Genomic DNA, 17,651 nt, shown 5'->3' with positions numbered 1-17,651 from the left:
CATTGTAGACAGACGCTTTACCATCTGAGCCACCAGGGAAGTCATCTTAAAGTCCCTGAGAATTACTACAGATAGATAATGTTCTAATTATTAAACTCAACAAATTTATTCCCTTATAATAATTTTAAATTTTTCTGTGGATCTAATATTCTAAAGTAAACATTTTATAAAATGATAGATTAGGGCCCTGATTAAGTCCATAACTAAGATTTGAACATAAAATATATCAGTTAATGTACACTGTCTTCCTCACCCTAAATATCAAACATAATAAAGATCTGATTTTATTGGGTTAGAAATTATGTGAGTAGAGTATACATCATAATATATCAATGCCAAGATTTCAGGAATGCACAGAATGCTTAGAAACTTTAGCTGGGTGGTGATGATGAGGACAAAAACAGAAATAAAATTGCAAAGTGAAATGAGTTGTTTGGACTCTATGCCCAAAAAAGAAGCTATTATAAAACTGGTGTCAGACATATGTGATGAGTCAGATGAAACAATCAGACTGAAGGCTGGAGGGGAATAGAGAAGTTTCCATTTATAGTGTGGTGGTTTTCTGTGAACTTCAGGGAGGAAAATAGCATCTACAAGTTAAAAGAGTGGTCCCTGCCATAACTCAGAATCCAAATGGCATCACTAGGGGTTCTTTAAGAGACCACAGACAAGGGCATTTTGTTTCTTTACCTACCTTTGAGAAGAAAGATGAGCAGCAGTGTTCTGGGGAAGAGGGAAAGCAATGGGAAGTAAGGACCCAGCGATGCATGGTGTGGCAATAAGAAGAGTGCAGGAACCATGGCTGAAATAAAGCACTGAGTTGAGCTGTGGTCTATGGAAGACGAGCCATGAGGTGAGAAACATGCTAGGATGAGCACTTTTAAAGTGGCCCATTGTCGAACTACTGGAACCACAGAGGAGCACCAAATGTGGGCCTGGAGGAGACCTGAGCTGTCAGGTGAGTGGTGGACTGAGAGATTCAAACCAGATGAGTCCCCTCACTTGAAATTCCCAGGAATGTCCTAAGTGAAAGAAATCATGAAAAGTCCATCAGAGGGGTATCGTCTATGCATGAGTGTGTAAAGGTGAGTGGATATCAAAACCGTAAAATCCAGTTAGATATTTATGATTTACATTTATAATGTCAGGATAGAGAGGTCTAGAGACATTTGTTTTATAATGCAATATTGATTTCCAATTAAAAATTAAATTATTATCTATATTAGAAAATGTCAAATAGCCAAACATTTAATGTTTTCTTAACTTCTTTATATAGCTCTTCTGCCTCTTTCATTTAGGAGCACTGTCTTACGTTCCAAATTTTTAAATAAGCTTATTAATTAGTATATTCTTCTACACATAATTGTTACTTATCAAACGCTACTTGAGTCTCTACAGATATTTCCAGACTTTCTACAGAGTAAAATGTGCCAACTCTTAATACTACCAGGAGCTATTAATATTTACCCTTGCTTCTGACTTTGTGAATATGTTCTAGATGATTACAGTTCTAAAAGTAAGAGGTCTGTCATTACCATTAGTTAGCTGTAAGCCATTTTGATCAAGATAGTTACATGTACAAGTGTATAATCAAATAATTAAATTTCCCCAAAATTAAATTTTAATCATGTGCTTTCAGCTAGCCTGAGGGCAAGATATGTATCAAGTCCAGGGTTATATGCTGAAGAATTTGTGATGGAAAGGATACATTCCTATATTCTTGGGGAAAATATTTTAACAAAAATGACAGTTGTATAATATAGTCACACCTAAAATTACATTCAACAGACCTGGAATAATTTAAAATATGTAAAAATACTCTTTTATTTGATCTAGAGTGTTTGTGTCATCTATTAAATGAACAACTTTAAATTATTTAATTAAATCACACTACTAACTACTTACAGTTATACAAAATAATAATAGTAATTTCTTTTTTATGTGGCATTCTTGTGGAAATTTGTTTACATTTTGCAATATTTGATTAGGCAATAATGTCTCCTTGTAAATTATGAGTCTGTTTTAAATGAGAACATTATTTTAATTATAGAAACTCTTAAATGGAATATAAAAGCTAGCAATGTAATTTTATTTTAATGATCTCAATTTAAAGAAATACAGCTATCATCTTAATGCTGGTAAAAATGCACAAGCCTCTTACTGTGCCTCCCAACACAAAAACATCCAAACCTAGAATGCCTGCTTCTTTCCCTGTAGACAAAACAAATTACTGAAGCAATGGTAAGAGAAACCAAACCCAACAACCCTTATGGAGAATGAACAATCTGCAGTCTCACTTCATCAGCCTCTCACATTTAGACTTGCACATGATCACAAGATTAAGCATCTACATGTGGCTTCAGTGAGAGACCCAACCTCTCTCCCCACCAGCGTAAGGTCCTAAGGTCCTATCCCTTATGTCACAATACCTAAAGTTACATAATTAGACATGTATTTCTTTGAGAAAACCAAAATCATCTCATTTACAAATGACAGAGTCTCCTGAAATGTATACTGTGCTGTCACCAGCATTTTGATATTAATTACTCTGGTCTCTTAAACAAGTGCCTTGGAACAATATCAAGTTGCCTAGAACCCAGACAGAAAGGTAGAAATTTGAGAAGATATGCATCAGATAAGGTTTTTAAATTGCATGTGACAAAAATAAAAACAGAAAGTAGCCTAAGAAAAAAAAATAATTTATAAAGGCCATGGAGTGTCTCTAGACCATTAGGACAACAGTATAACTAAGCCTTGAGTGGGGGAAAAGGAATTCAGCAAAAATACTTGTTTGCCACCTTCCACCTCTGCTATTCTCTAACATTCCCTTTATTATTTTTTCTTGGAAGACTCATCATGCAGTTCACATGGCAGAAAGGTTGAGAGCAGAAAGCACCAAGTTAAACGTCTTATACAAACAGCTTATACAACATCAGCCTCCAGAATGACTACACCACCCTGCCTGTTTCAAGATCCAACATTGTTAGGGGAGAATTATGCTCTCCTCTTAAATGTGGTTATTGTTCAGTAGCCCAGTCGTGTCTGACTCTTGGTGATCCCATGAACTGCAGCATGCCTGGCCTCCCTGTCCCTCACCATCTCCTGAAGTCTGCCCAAGTTCAGGTCCATTGCATGTGGAGTCCCTCCAACTTTAATCAGCTAGTTGTACATATACTTAATTCTAGTGCAAAATCAGTCCTTTTTCCAGTAGTGATAATTACAGAATCCTAGAAAATTAAAGCTAGAAGATTTATATAAGATCCTTTAATCCAATCTCAGCACTAAAAAGAAATGTTATCAAGCCATGAAAAGATGGAGTGATCTTAATTCATTCTACTAAGTGAAAAAAAAGCTGATCTGAAAGGCTGTATATTGTATAATTCCAATTATATGAAATTCTAGAAAAAGCAAAACTTTGGAGACAACAAAGAGATCAGTGGTTGCCGGTGGTTTGAAGAGAGGAATGGTAGCAGGTAGAGCACAGAGGTTTTTTGTGTGTTTTTTTTTTTTTTTAGGACAATGAAAACACCCTCTGCGTTTCTATAATGATGGATAACATGTCTGAATGATAAAATATCTAAAACCATAGAATGTCCAATGCTAAAAGTGAATTATAATATAAGCTATAAGCTATAGGTAATCAAGAAGTGTCAATGTAGATTCATTAGTTGTACCAAGTATATTCCCTGGTGGGGGATGTTGATAATGGAGGAAGCTATGCAATATGTAAGTGCAGAGAGTATATATGAACTCAATACCTTCCACTCAAACTTTCTGTGAACTTAAAACTGATGTAAAATTTTCAGTAAAGCTAAAATTGATATAAAATATAAAAATCTTAAAATACAAAATAAATAAAATATATTTTGAAAAGGGAAAATGTAGTAACATTTCCACCAAAAATTATCAGACTATATTTTTCCACATACATACTCAGCAACACTGAATACAATCATTATTTCTACTTTGTGCCAAGTAAACATGTAGTTTTATTTATTTGAATTTGTGTTTATTCAAATACAAGGTAAATGGAAAATTTCTTGTTCCTGGATCTGTGGTCACCAAGATCAACCTCAGGTTCAATGACTCCCGTTAAGGACTCCCAGACCTCAGGAAAGTTGTTATACTCATGGTTATGGTTTACCACAGAAAAAGCACATAGATTAGAACCAGCTAATGTAAAAGATGTACGGGAGAGTCCAGGAGAAAGTAGGCACAATCTCCAATTGTCCTCTCGTAGTAGAGTTGTATGGACAGCTCTCAACTCTTCCAGAAATTAAATGTAACAATAACTAAAAATTACTACCAGCCAGGGGAGCTCATCCTGGCATTGATCTTTAGCTTTTTTTTTTTTTTTCCCCTGGGAGGAGCGTGGCCATGTAGGCATGGAGGACTCACTTTTCTGACTTTAGTTACTCTTTCTTCAGCCTCTCGCAAGGCCAAACTGGTCAAGCATGATACCAGGATCCCCCCAGAAATCACATTTTTATCATAAATTATCTGAAAGGGCCTAAGGCCCCAGGATTACAAATACATTCTTAACAAGCAAGGTATTCCATAGGTTTAGAGATTATCTCCAAGGTACTAAGTGCCAGGGTTTGAACATCCCTCCCAATTTACTGAGTGAACTCTTTACTGCCCAAGCCACCCCTTGGGTCTTTGACCTCCACAGATAGCAAACTTTCATGTAATTCAATCTTAATATTGAAATATTTACATAGAATCAATTTAGATCTTTCACAATCTATTTTGTGCAAATTGTCAGCATTAACCAGCAAATTAACACTAAATGTGTTAAATAAATGTAAATGTGTAAAATAAAATATTGAATGACTTAAAACTAGTAAAAGTTATGTTTGGGAGAAAATTGAACCTAAAATCTCTAGTCATAAAACCTATATTCTTTCACCTGCCTAAAAGTTGCCTGTATTAATGAGCTTCGGACAATTTCGTCCTTGAAAAATGGCTGCCCAGCCATGACTTCAGAGCTTTGATTTCCCAACACAGTCCAGTTCAGTTCAGTTTAGTCGCTCAGTCGTGTCCGACTCTTCGCGACCCCATGAATTGCAGCACGCCAGGCCTCCCTGTCCATCACCAACTCCCAGGGTTCACTCAGACTCACGTCCATCAAGTCAGTGATGCCATCCAGCCATCTCATCCTCTGTTGTCCCCTTCTCCTCCTGCCCCCAATCCCTCCCAGCATCAGAGTCTTTTCCAATGAGTCAACTCTTTCCATGAGGTGACCAAAGTACTGGAATTTCAGCTTCAGCATCATTCCCTTCAAAGAAATCCCGGGGCTGATCTCCTTTAGAGTGGACTGGTTGGATCTCCTTGCAGTCCAAGGGACTCTCAAGAGTCTTCTCCAACACCACAGTTCAAAAGCATCAATTCTTCGGCGCTCAGCCTTCTTCACAGTCCAACTCTCACATCCATACATGACCACTGGAAAAACCATAGCCTTGACTAGACGGACCTTTGTTGGCAAAGTAATGTCTCTGCTTTTCAATATGCTATCTAGGTTGGTCATAACTTTCCTTCCAAGGAGTAGTATGCCAAATGAACAGTCAGGGCAGTTATGGGCACCAGCAGGTGAGTGGTTGGAAGCTTGTGCAAAGTCAGATCTGACAGTGATCTTGCCTTTCCCAGAATGCACCTAGGTTATTGTAAACCATGAGGAAATACCAATGCCCAAACCCATTCAGGTCACTTAGGAGCCAGAGAACCAGGTCAGAAACACTCTCTTCAGGGGATATCAGGCCCTGCAGGTCCAGACTGTTCTCCCTGAAGGGTACCCCACCAAAGAGAAAAGATGAGAATGAGTTCTAGCCTATACCTTATTTGTTAATCTTGTGGCGGCATATGAAGTACTATGTGGAAAAAGGGCCATCTTTTTTTTCTAATCCTCATAAGGGCACCATTTAAACTAGTGGAGAAGGGCATCCTCTTAGTCTCTTCAAGTTGGCCAGATGAGATGAAGCCAATCACCGTGTTCTTCTTAAAAATTCTTGTCAAAATTTTTTTAAATTTTAGTTTATTTAACTTTACAATATTGTATTGGTTTTGCCATATATCAAAATGAATCTGCCACAGGTATACATGTGTTCCCCATCCTGAACCCTCCTCCCTCCTCCCTCCCAATACATCCCTCTGGGTCGTCCCAGTGCACCAGCCCCAAGCATCCAGTATCGTACATCGAACCTGGACTGGCACTTGTCAAAATTTTTGACAAAAATTCTTTGTCAAAATTCTTGTCACATGACAGAGTAAAGCTCAACTTTGCTTGGATGTTAAAAGTAAACTAATATTAAAATTGTGCTAAAGTTAATAACACAATTAACTTCCTTGGAGAAGGAAATGGCAACCCACTCCAGCATTCTTGCCTGGAGAATCCCATGGATGGAGGAGCCTGGTAGGCTACAGTCCATGGGGTCACAAAGAGTTGGACACGACTGAGCGACTTCACTTCACTTCACTAAAGTTAATAGCAAAATCCTAAGACTTTGCCCCAATCAAATTTTCCATTGTGTGCAAAAAGAATTCTTAGTTTATGCTAACATTCTAATGCCCATAGGTACATTAATAAAGAGTGAAGAAAGTCAGGATTTTTCATAAAGTGTCACACAATGTCAGATTAGCAAAACAATGTTACCTGGGGCTTCTCTGGTGGCTGAGATGGTAAAGAATCCATCTGCAATGCAAGAGACCGAGGTTTGATCCCTGGGTTGAGAAGATCACTGGGAGAAGGGAATGGCTGCCCACTCAGTATTCTTGCCTGGGAAATCCCATGGACAGTGGAGCCAGGTGGACTATGATCCATGGGGTTACAAATGTTACTTTAAAGAAATCACCTTTTGTAGCAAAATGTCTGAAATCTAATCTCTTATACATGAATTTCTTGGTGGGTTCCTGTCAATGTGGGTTGAAGTATTAATATATTCAAATAAAGCAGCATCTTTGTGTGTTCCTTTTGCTGTTTTTCAAAGTGGTAATTATACTGGCATTAGAGAGTGATTTTCACAAATATGCTACAAATTCATAGTCATGCACCTGCACCATAGTCTGTCTATGCACCATAATTTTATTTTTCCCTTTAATGGCTTATCTCCACCAGAACCATGTTTTGCATTTCATTTTGTTTTCTTCCAGGAAAATCCAACTGTTTTAAAACCCTCATGCTTCCAGGAATATTTTCCAAGTCAAATTATTTTAATTTTAATTGATTTTGTAATATACAATTTATAGTAGATAATATAAAGCTTTTTTGCATTATCTTATGTTTTGAATATCTACTGCATCACAGATTTTGTTAATCTTTAAAATCAAATTTGCCCATGTTTTCACTGAATAATAATCAAAAGAAAAAAGTTGCATAATTCTCTGGCATAATTCTAGTAACTTGTAACCTACTTAAAATATTTAAAGTAATTTACAAGTTAGATACAATGCCAAATAGAGTGATACAAATATAATGATACAGAATAAAATAATAGTAATAATATGCCAAGGACTGTACTTAGTGTTTTCCATTTCTTTTCTCCTTTAATTCTCACAACTCTATTATATATCAAACATTAGTCTCCCCATTTTATGAAATGAAAACTAGGGCTCAAGAAGTGTAAGTGATGGACTCAGACTTATATGACCAGAGTATTCCACAAACAAGCCCCACATATAGGTTCCTTTAGTTCTAACACTTGCTTCCTAAAACACAGCATTATGCTGCCTCCGAAATCAACTATTAATAAAAGGGTGTTTCTAGTCTCTTTACATCAATAAAGTATTTGTACTTCTTTGAGTATCATTTGAAATTTTAAAATGCATCTATGTTCCTGACTAACTTCACATGAAATTTATCATTTCTCAAACAACAGTCTGCGAGCAATCCAAACCAGAGTGATCTGAATGTGGTTTTTAAAGTGCAGGTACGGGGCTCTCCTCCAGAGGTACTACATCTCTTTCTCTTCTTTCTTTTTTTTTTTAATATAAATGTATTTATTTTAATTGGAGGTTAATTACTTTACAATATTCTATTGGTTTTACCATACATCAACATGCATCCGCCACAGGTGTTGGGTGAGGAAGAGGAGTGGAGGAGACATGTCCTTCTAAAAACGTCTCTCCAGATGACTCTTTCGGGTGTCAAAGTTTGAGACAAACTGTCTATAAATGATACCTTAACAGAGAGCCTCAGAGGGATGCCATTACCATGTGTCTTACACAAAATTCAGCAAGTCCTCTGTACTGTAATTACACTTCTAGTTTTGTCAGGCTCTATTCCAATTCCATATCATTAGAAGTTATCATGTTAACATGTTGGCTTTGACTTTTACCATGATATGTTTACTTATTTCTCGCTGTTATAAAAACTGTCTATTCTTTATTTTTTCCTTTACATTGTCCCTTCTTTCCTTCTTCTTCTTTTCTCTTTTTCAAGGTTTGTGGACAAATAGTTCAGCTGAAATTCCTCACCCCAATATTTTTATGCTAAACTCCAAAAATGTTCACATTTATTATTTTTTTTCTTTTACTCAGAAACGAATGCAAGTCACAGTTTTTTTCTTTACAACTGACTTCACCTAAAATTGATTTTATATACAAAGCCATAGGAATCATTATTGTTGTGATTATCTGTCCTACTTAAGTAAACACTAAGTCATTCTAGCACTAACATAACAATATTTCATTACTATTGCCATTAACATAATTATTAATACCTAAATATCACAGGGTAAAGTTAGAGAATATTTTAACTACTAAGTTTTAAACACACACACACACACATTTTCATACATACACACACACACACACACACATGTGATGTGCTTAGTTGCTCAGTTATGTCTGACTTTTTGCAACCCCATGGACTTTGGCCCACCAGACTCCTCTGTATATGGGGATTCTCCAGGCAAGAATACTGGAGTGAGTTACCAAGACCCCTCTCCAGAGACCCATCCCTACCCAGGGATGGAAGCCAGGTCTTCTGCATCGCAGGCAGATTCTTTACAATCTGAGCCACCGGGGAAGCCCCAAAACACTGGCGTGGATAGCCTATCCCTCCTCCAGGAGAACTTCACAACCCAGGAATCGAACCTGGGTCTCCTGAATTGCAGGAGGATTCTTTATCAGCTGAGCTAACAGGGGAGCCCCCCTCCACACACACATGCACATACACAAAACTGAAATTCCCAATATTTATAGAACCCAGATGAGATTTCTGTTGCATGCCTGGGTATGCAAAAAAAAAAAAAAAATCACCAAGCACCTAGCCTCAGCACTTTTCCTCCAAGAGAACAAACCTCACCTCCCACCTGCTATTTTAATCCCTATGGGGGAGCACAATCTAATCAGTCTGAGACAGCTTTAGTCAAGTTATCTGAGCTAAGGGCATAACATTAAATCATAACTCAGCAAAGGCCTATATGTGGGGGGCAGAGATAACACAGTTCATTTACTTTGCTTTGTAATCATCTAACTTAATATAATGATACAATTTGAATCTAGGAAAGTATAATGTAGTGTGTCTTTTCTCTAGTCTCTCAAATATCAGCCTCTTCAAGTAATCCATTGATAAATGTAGGTCACCTCAAACTCTGATTTAAATTGTTCAAGTCTCTAAAGTGCAGCATTTATATCTTTTAAAACAGCATGCATAGATATTAAATAATAGTGTAGATTCATGGATATATGAAGATAACTCAGTAGTCATTCTGTCTGAGAGTAAATATGCTTAGAAAATGATATATTAAGATCAATTAAACTTGGCGAGGTTAATGACATTTTAATTATAGAATTACAAACTCACAAATTCCAAAAGGTAAATTTGTTAGTAACTATATCTGAATCTTCACACTTGGTTTCTTTCCTTGCTACATTCCCTTATATTTACTCCATCCTGTGACCAAGAATATTCTCAGCACTCAAGAAAATACTCCCATTTGTCACTTTGGACTTTTGATTTTGTAATTATATGTCACTAATACATGGTTGACTTTCTGCCTGGAGGAATCTCGCCCCCTCCCCAGAAAGAAACAACCTGAATAGCAAAGGATTTCAGAATTAGAAATCAGTACACTGGAGAGCGCAAAGCCTCTATTTTCTGGACAATACAGATTCCACATCAGCTATATCTGGGATTCAGGAACATGATTGCTTGAACTTGTCCCTCCTTCCTGAAATTGTCCTTCCTTTAGCATGGGTACATCCTCAGTGCTGTAACAGCTGCCCATGTCTTAAACCTGGGATGCCACCTCAACTGTTATCTAACAGCATTTACCTCTCCTGTACTATCCTCTGTTGGTTTCCTCTTCAGTATCTTTGTCTGGTCCCTTTAAATGCGGTTGTTCTGAAACAGGTCTTGTAACTACATTTTTGTTTACTGTGTCTGGTCAATTTTACAAAGCTAAAGCTCATATCAATCAGCAAAAAAACTGTAGACTAAGTGAAGTTAATGTAGAATACTCCAATATATGAAAGCCTGTGATTCCTGTAGATTACTATAAAACCAGCAGATTTGAACCAAACACCACACACACACACACACACACACACACACACACACACACACGACTAATTAAAAAAAAAAGCAAATTGGAGATACCTGTTTTTGTAGTAATGGATATTAGAGAGAACTGATAGACAAGCTATTAACATCCCTCCATAACTTAAATAATGGGAAGTGAGATATTGGTAAAGAAAGCCTAAAGATCTAGGTCATATGTGTCAGTTATTTGCTTGTTATAAGTTCCATCATACTCACGGAAATCAGTTTAATTTTAAGTGAAAGTTTTATTAAAAAATTCTTTTTGACTAGGCACTAGTATATTAAGAAAATTTTCACACAAAAAAATAGAAAGAATCTTCATTAGTCCATTGTATTTTGCTTCTATTTTTTGTATGATTCACACATAACCCTTAGTTTTATAAGTGCAAAAGTAGATTTCAGCTTTTCAATTGATAAGTGGAAATAATCCTCCAGAAAATATCTTCTGCCCTAAAATTTGTCTTGAAATAAGCTAGACACCAACTCAATGCATGGTATAAAAACATATTCACAAAACTGCTTGGTCTTGGTTTCTAAATAGCTAGGATCAAGTTTTTCCCCTCCGACTGGTAAACTATGTATTCTCGAGTTGAATATTAATAAATTCATAATAATAAATATAAATAAATAAATAAATAAGCTGTACAGCAGTTTCTATATCTTTGCCTGTGAAAAAGGAATGATGGTCATTTGTTCTAATTTTATTGGAAGGCATAATATTGGTTCAAAATCAGAAACTCAGTAAATGGCTTTAGAACTGAATGGATATAAAATCCATCAAGGCATCCCTACAAATCCTCAGCTTGATTTTAAATGAAATATTATGAGTGACTTTTTAAAATTTAAATAACAATGCCTTATTATTCTTCATCTTGAGTAAGCTCCAAGAGGGATATGAGAACCACTGCTGATGCTATTTGACAAAAAATTACATTATGGGTTATTCTGTGGTTATGGTGCAGTGGTTTTTAATTTACAGAAATAGTGTAAATTAAATAATAATGTCTTTTGTTTCTTTAAAGAATTCCAATGGGATTGCACAGATCTGAATATAAGGATGTTATCTCAGTTGTCATGATTATTGTGAAGAATTTAATGATTATTTGTTTTTTGCCTCCTCAAATTAGAGAAACTACAAATATAGTGCTCAGGAGTACAGATGCTTAAGACAGATGGCCATGTTCAAACCCTGGCCCTGCTGTATATTTGCTGAGGGACAATATGTCATTCCTTAACATCTCTATTTCTCCATGTATTATCTGTAACATGGTTAATGGGGCATTACTGGTGGCTCAGTGGTAAAGACTCTGTGCTTGCCAATGCAGGGGATGCAGGTTTGATCCCTGGGTCAGGAAGATGCCCTGGAGAAGGAAATGGCAACCCACTTTAGTATTCTTGCCTGGGAAATCCCATGGACAGAGGAGCCTGGCGGGCTACAGTCCATAGGGTCATAATGAAGTCAGACAGGACTTGACAACAACGATAGCAATGTCAATAATAATAGTACATTCCTTGAAAGACTGATGGTATGATTCCATTTTACTGATAGTTATAAAGTGCTCAAAAAATGTCTGTCATATCACCAAGTAGTCTGTAAATTTAGTGGCATTGTTATTGCATTTTATAATCAGTGTTTGTTTCAGTTAACCATTTAAAAAAACATCTTTCACACTTTAACTCTTACACATTTTATCTTCAACTTGGGATAATTTCCCTTAAAACTTTTACATCTTTAAGTGAATACTTTAGGGGTAAATGCTCTCCATTTGCTAAAATTGTCATTTCACCATTCCTTCTTATATGTCATGCTTCTTCATATACAATTATAGTTTCTATGATCTGAAAACATGAATGATAATATTGTAAGGTGTTGGAGCTTCAATTTTTACTGTTAAAAATTTATTGTTAGTGTAATTGCTCTTCCTTTGAGATCTTCCCTCTCTCTATCCTATATACACATACATTTTTTTCTTCCTTTAGTGCTTTTTGTTTGGTTTATCTCGCATGTTGAGGGTTCAGTACCATCTATCTAGGTGTGAATTACTTTTCCTTGGGATCTGTTGAGTTCCCAAGGTCTAAGATTGATGACTTTCTCCAATTCTGAAAAATTGACAGCCATTATTTCTTAAAGTCCTAAATCCTTCTCTTTTCATTGTCTCCTCCTAGAAAGTTTATAGATCTCTCCTAACTTATTTTTCATATTTTCCCCTTTTTTCCTAGTCCTGTGCCTTTTTAAAATAATTTTAATTATTTAATAGTTCTTTAATATTCTTTAATCATTTGAATATTCTTATATATTTATACATAGATATATAGATATTCCAGATAACTATGTTTCTGTTTCACTATATATAATCTTCTACTTAATCTATTTTAGTTTTAAATTTTAATTAGCTTATTTTATTCTTATTAAATTATTTCTTAAATCTATTTAATCATCACTTATGGTCTTTTGTTTCTTCATTACATTTCAAACTGCCCTTTCTATTTTTTAAAGCTTAATGTCTTGTTATACCCTTAAACTAGTTTATATCCTGTGCATAATAATTCCAAAATGTTAATTCCAATTTCTGTTGTTTCTTTGGGCTTTCTTTCTGTTTCCTCTGATATAATTTGTTTTTGACTATTTCCTTGGAGTTTTAACTACGGAAATTATAGGAGATCTCTATTCAAGATTCATTCCTCAAAAAAAGATTTTCATTTGCTTTTGTGGATCACCTAGAGGTATTTCAACCCTCCTTATTCACAAATATAAACAGAATTCACTTTAAAATGTTTTTCTCAATAGTGTTTTTTAGACCTGATAAGGCAGTATGAGTTCAAAGCCAAAATTTCTAGTTGGGTTGGTTTGTGGTTTTAAATTACCATGAGTGATATAAAGCACAGTGCCTTCTACCTTATATCAAATATATATATATATATATATAAGTGATGAGGACCACAGCCTTTTGCAGGGATCTTATGTTATCCTTTGCAACTGTTGGGTCCTAGGCTGTATCTTCTGTTCCCCATGTAGCCATCAACATGGATCTCAGGAACAGAAGTGGATTTCCAAGTACAGAAATATGAACTTGACCTCAGGAAATGAAAGAAGACTTCAGGACAGAGACAGGTTTCAAGGCCCATTTTATTTATTTTCTTTCACTTAGCTACTCTCCCACTCGTTGAGTCTCTGCAGATACCTCACTACCATACTAGTTCAGCAAAGCCTTTTCATTTTTTATTCAATATTTATTTCTTTTAACTAGCAGGATCATTCAACATATTGAAAAAAGATATCAACAAACATTTCTTCATAAGAAAAATGTGACTTGAAACTTTTCTTCGTTCTCAGGATTTTGAGCTGAAAATTTTTTCTGTCACACTTCAGAATGTAGTCTTGAAGACTAAAAGTATTTAATTCTGGAGTAGCCATTTAAACTGGGATAGCCAAATGGGGCTCTGAAGAATTAAGAATGGGCAAAAACATTTAGCTCTTTATTTTAGTGGAGGCATGTATAGGCTATTCTGCCAGTTATTTTTGTCCATATTTCTACCTCCTAGTGCCCATAAATTAAAAACTATAAAGCTAAACTACAAAATTTAAATGCAATTGAAAAAATTTGTTAAGATGCAATGGATTCAATTGAGATTACCATGGATTGAGGTAAAAGGCTAGTGGATATAAGGATAAATTAAAACAAATAAAATATACTTTGGTATTAAAAAGGGATTTGGGGCCAGACTGTGCCCTATTCATAGCTCAGAATTTAACCTGCTTCCACTTGATTCCATCTGATGAGAGGATATACCTGGGCTGCTGTAAATTGTTAATAAGTATTTTTGATTCACCTGATAAGGTAGATCTGGGGAGCGAGGTATGAGGTGGTTAGACTAAGCCTATGTGAGATTTATTATCTCACACTATGCTCCACAGTGTAAAAGGACACCCTGAGAAAAACACTCAAGTTTTCTTTTCTTCACCAGTCTGATGCCTATTATCCTTCAAATAGGGGCCTACCTGCAAAGCAGGTGACATGGGTTCAATCCTTGGGTCAAGAAGACCCATTGGAGAAGACAATGAGAACCCACTCTAGTACTCTTGCCTAGAAAATTCCATGAGCAGAGGAGCCTGGTGGGCTATAGTCCATGAGGTCACCACGAATTGGACATAACTGAGCAACTAAAGAACAACAACATCTTGCATAAACAATCAAAACTCACCTTATTCAACTAACATTTATTTGTTCTATTTTTAACCCCAGAGCCTTTATACAAAAATAAAGCATTATTAATTTTTAATCATGCCTTCTCAGTCTCTACATATCTATGTCTCTCATCTAGTTTTATTTTTAACTTTTTTTTTAAGTTCAGTTCAGTCTCTCAGTCATGTCCAATTCTTTGTGACCCCATGGACTGCAACATGCCAGGCTTCCCTGTCCATCACCAACTCCCAGAACCTACTCAAACTCATGTCCATTGAGTCAGTGATGCCATCCAACCATCTCATCCTCGGTCATCCCATTCTCCTCCCACCTTCAATCTTTCCCAGCATCAGGGTCTTTTCCAATGAGTCAGTTCTTCCTATCAGGTGGCCAAAATATTGGAGTTTCAGCTTCAACATCAGTCCTTCCAGTGAATATTCAGGACTGATTTCCTTTAGGATGGACTGGTTGGATCTCCTTGCAGTCCAAGGGACTCTCAAGAGTCTTCTCCAACACCACAGTTCAAAAGCATCAATTCTTCAGCACTCAGCTTTCTTTATACTCCAACTCTCACATCCATACATGACTACTGGAAAAACCATATCTTTGACTAGACAGACTTTTGTTGGCAAAGTAATGGATCTCCTTTTCAATATGCTGTCTAGGTTGGTCATAACTTTTCTCCCAAGGAGTAAGCGTCTTTTAATTTCATGGCTGCAGTCACCATCTGTAGTGATTTTGGAGCCCAAGAAAATAAAGTCTGTCAATGTTTCCATTGTTTCCCCATCTATTTGCCATGAAGTGTTGGGACCAGATGCCACAATCTTAATTTTCTGAATGTTGAGCTTTAAGTAAACTTTTTCACTCTCCTCTTTCACTTTCATCAAGAGGCTCTTTAGTACTTCTTTGCTTTCTGCCATAAGGGTGGTGTCATCTGCATTTTTGAGGTAATTGATATTTCTCCTGGAAATCTTGATTCCAGCTTGTGCTTCATCCAGCCCAGCATTCTGCATGATGTACTCTGCATATAGGTTAAATAAGCAGGGTGACAATAGGCAGCCTTGACTTACTCCTTTGTCGATTTGGAAACAGTCTTTTGTTCGATGTCCAGTTCTAACTGTTGCTTCTTGACCTGCATACAGATTTCTCAGGAGGTAGGTCAGGTGGTCTGGTATTCCCATCTCTTTAAGAATTTTCCACAGTTTGTTGTGATCCACATGGTGAATACCTTCTTTCTAGGTAGAGAAAAAAAAAGATGGTGTGTCTATTAACTTATGATGCCTAATATTGTGCATTTAATAGACAGTAAATCTGGTTGACCAATAATATAAATGTGGATCAAATCCATATAGTGTCTTCTTTATCTCAATGTCAAAATATCTATGAGAAAACTTTGAACAATGACAAGAATGCAGTTAATTAAGGTTTGAAAATCCATTACCCAAATACATTTTATTCTGTATAGTCCATGGGGTCGTAAAGAGTCATACAGAGTGACTTTCACTCGCTCAATCTTAAACATTGGCATTCTTATTAAAGTTTCTCTGGTAGCTCAGATGGTAAAGAACCTACTTGGCAATGCAAGAGACCCAGGTTAGGTTAAAATTTCAAAGCTTAGGAATTTTTAATTAATCTGTTTATTGAAAAGATATTAATAATCAACTAATGCAATTATTTCATTTTAACAGAATGTTTAGATAGGTAAGTGAAATGATTTCATGCACCAATTTAAATTGTATTTAATATAAGTGATATAAGATACATTTACAACAGTGACATTATTATTATTTATAGTGATAAAACTAAGAAGAAGAAATATTCCTAAAATTGATTGTTATTATGTGTGGAAAATTATAGGTATTCCTGGATCAAAGGGCATAGGACATGAGAGGGATTGTAAGGCTAGAAAGTTGGGGCATTAACGAAGAGACATCCATATATGCATTAAGTGAGTGCTAAGGTGTTTCTGCTGCTTACATTTACCGACAGCTTATTATGGCTTAGGAAAGTGACTAGTGTAAATATGCAAGAAATTTAGGCCTTGAGGAGCTAAAAAGAGCAATGACCTAATTAATTTAACTTTTAAAAAGATTTATGTGGAAACCATTTGAAGATTATTTTAAAAGCAGTTGTACATTTTGGAGGATAAGTTTAACATCAGAGGAAACTAATGTGATGAACGTAATCTTTTTATTTAAAAGGTAAGTTAAGTCAATAGCAGATGGAATTGAATAAAAGCTTCAAATTTGAGAAGCATTCCAAAAGAAGAATGGACAGTGGTCCAAGAGGGTGAAGAACATTGATTTCTTGGTGCTCATAACAGGGGTTATCACACAGTAACAATATTACTAAGGCTATGGAAAAGGGGATATAAATGCCTCCAAAATATCAGTGGGATAAATTCTTGATGGGTTGATATAGATGTGCAGTTTGCTACCATGTTTTTTCTTTTGAAGAAAAGAATCCTATTTTTCAAATAAACAATGAATAAAATGGATGATACAAGTATTTTATCAGTGTGAGTTTTTATGTACATTAAAAGTTGTTTAAAATAAAATCAATTAATTTTTTGTTAAAACAAATTGTCAAATTGGGGGTTATGCAAAATGTTTGATATGCAACATCATCTGTGTGATCAAATGTATTCTTATATTTTATTTTGGTTTCACAATATTTAAAAATATTAATTCACTTAGTTTTGTGTCATAATGATATTATTGAAATCTTACCCTGCCTAATTCAACTAAGCTCTGATGATCGGATAATCTTTATTCTGAATTCTCAAGAAAAACATATTTATGAGAAGGATTTAATGTGGTTTTGGTCTCCATGTGTTAAAATTTGATATATAATGTATGTGTGTTATAATTATTACCATTTTAAAAAGAGGTAATACATTTCAAATGGCTTTGATTGAATAGATTTGG

Source organism: Bos javanicus, chromosome 1 (assembly GCF_032452875.1).
Source record: "Bos javanicus breed banteng chromosome 1, ARS-OSU_banteng_1.0, whole genome shotgun sequence".
NCBI classification, from domain to species: Eukaryota; Metazoa; Chordata; class Mammalia; order Artiodactyla; family Bovidae; genus Bos; species Bos javanicus.
The sequence above is the reverse complement of the archived record's forward strand: the minus strand, read 5'-3'. Positions refer to the sequence as shown.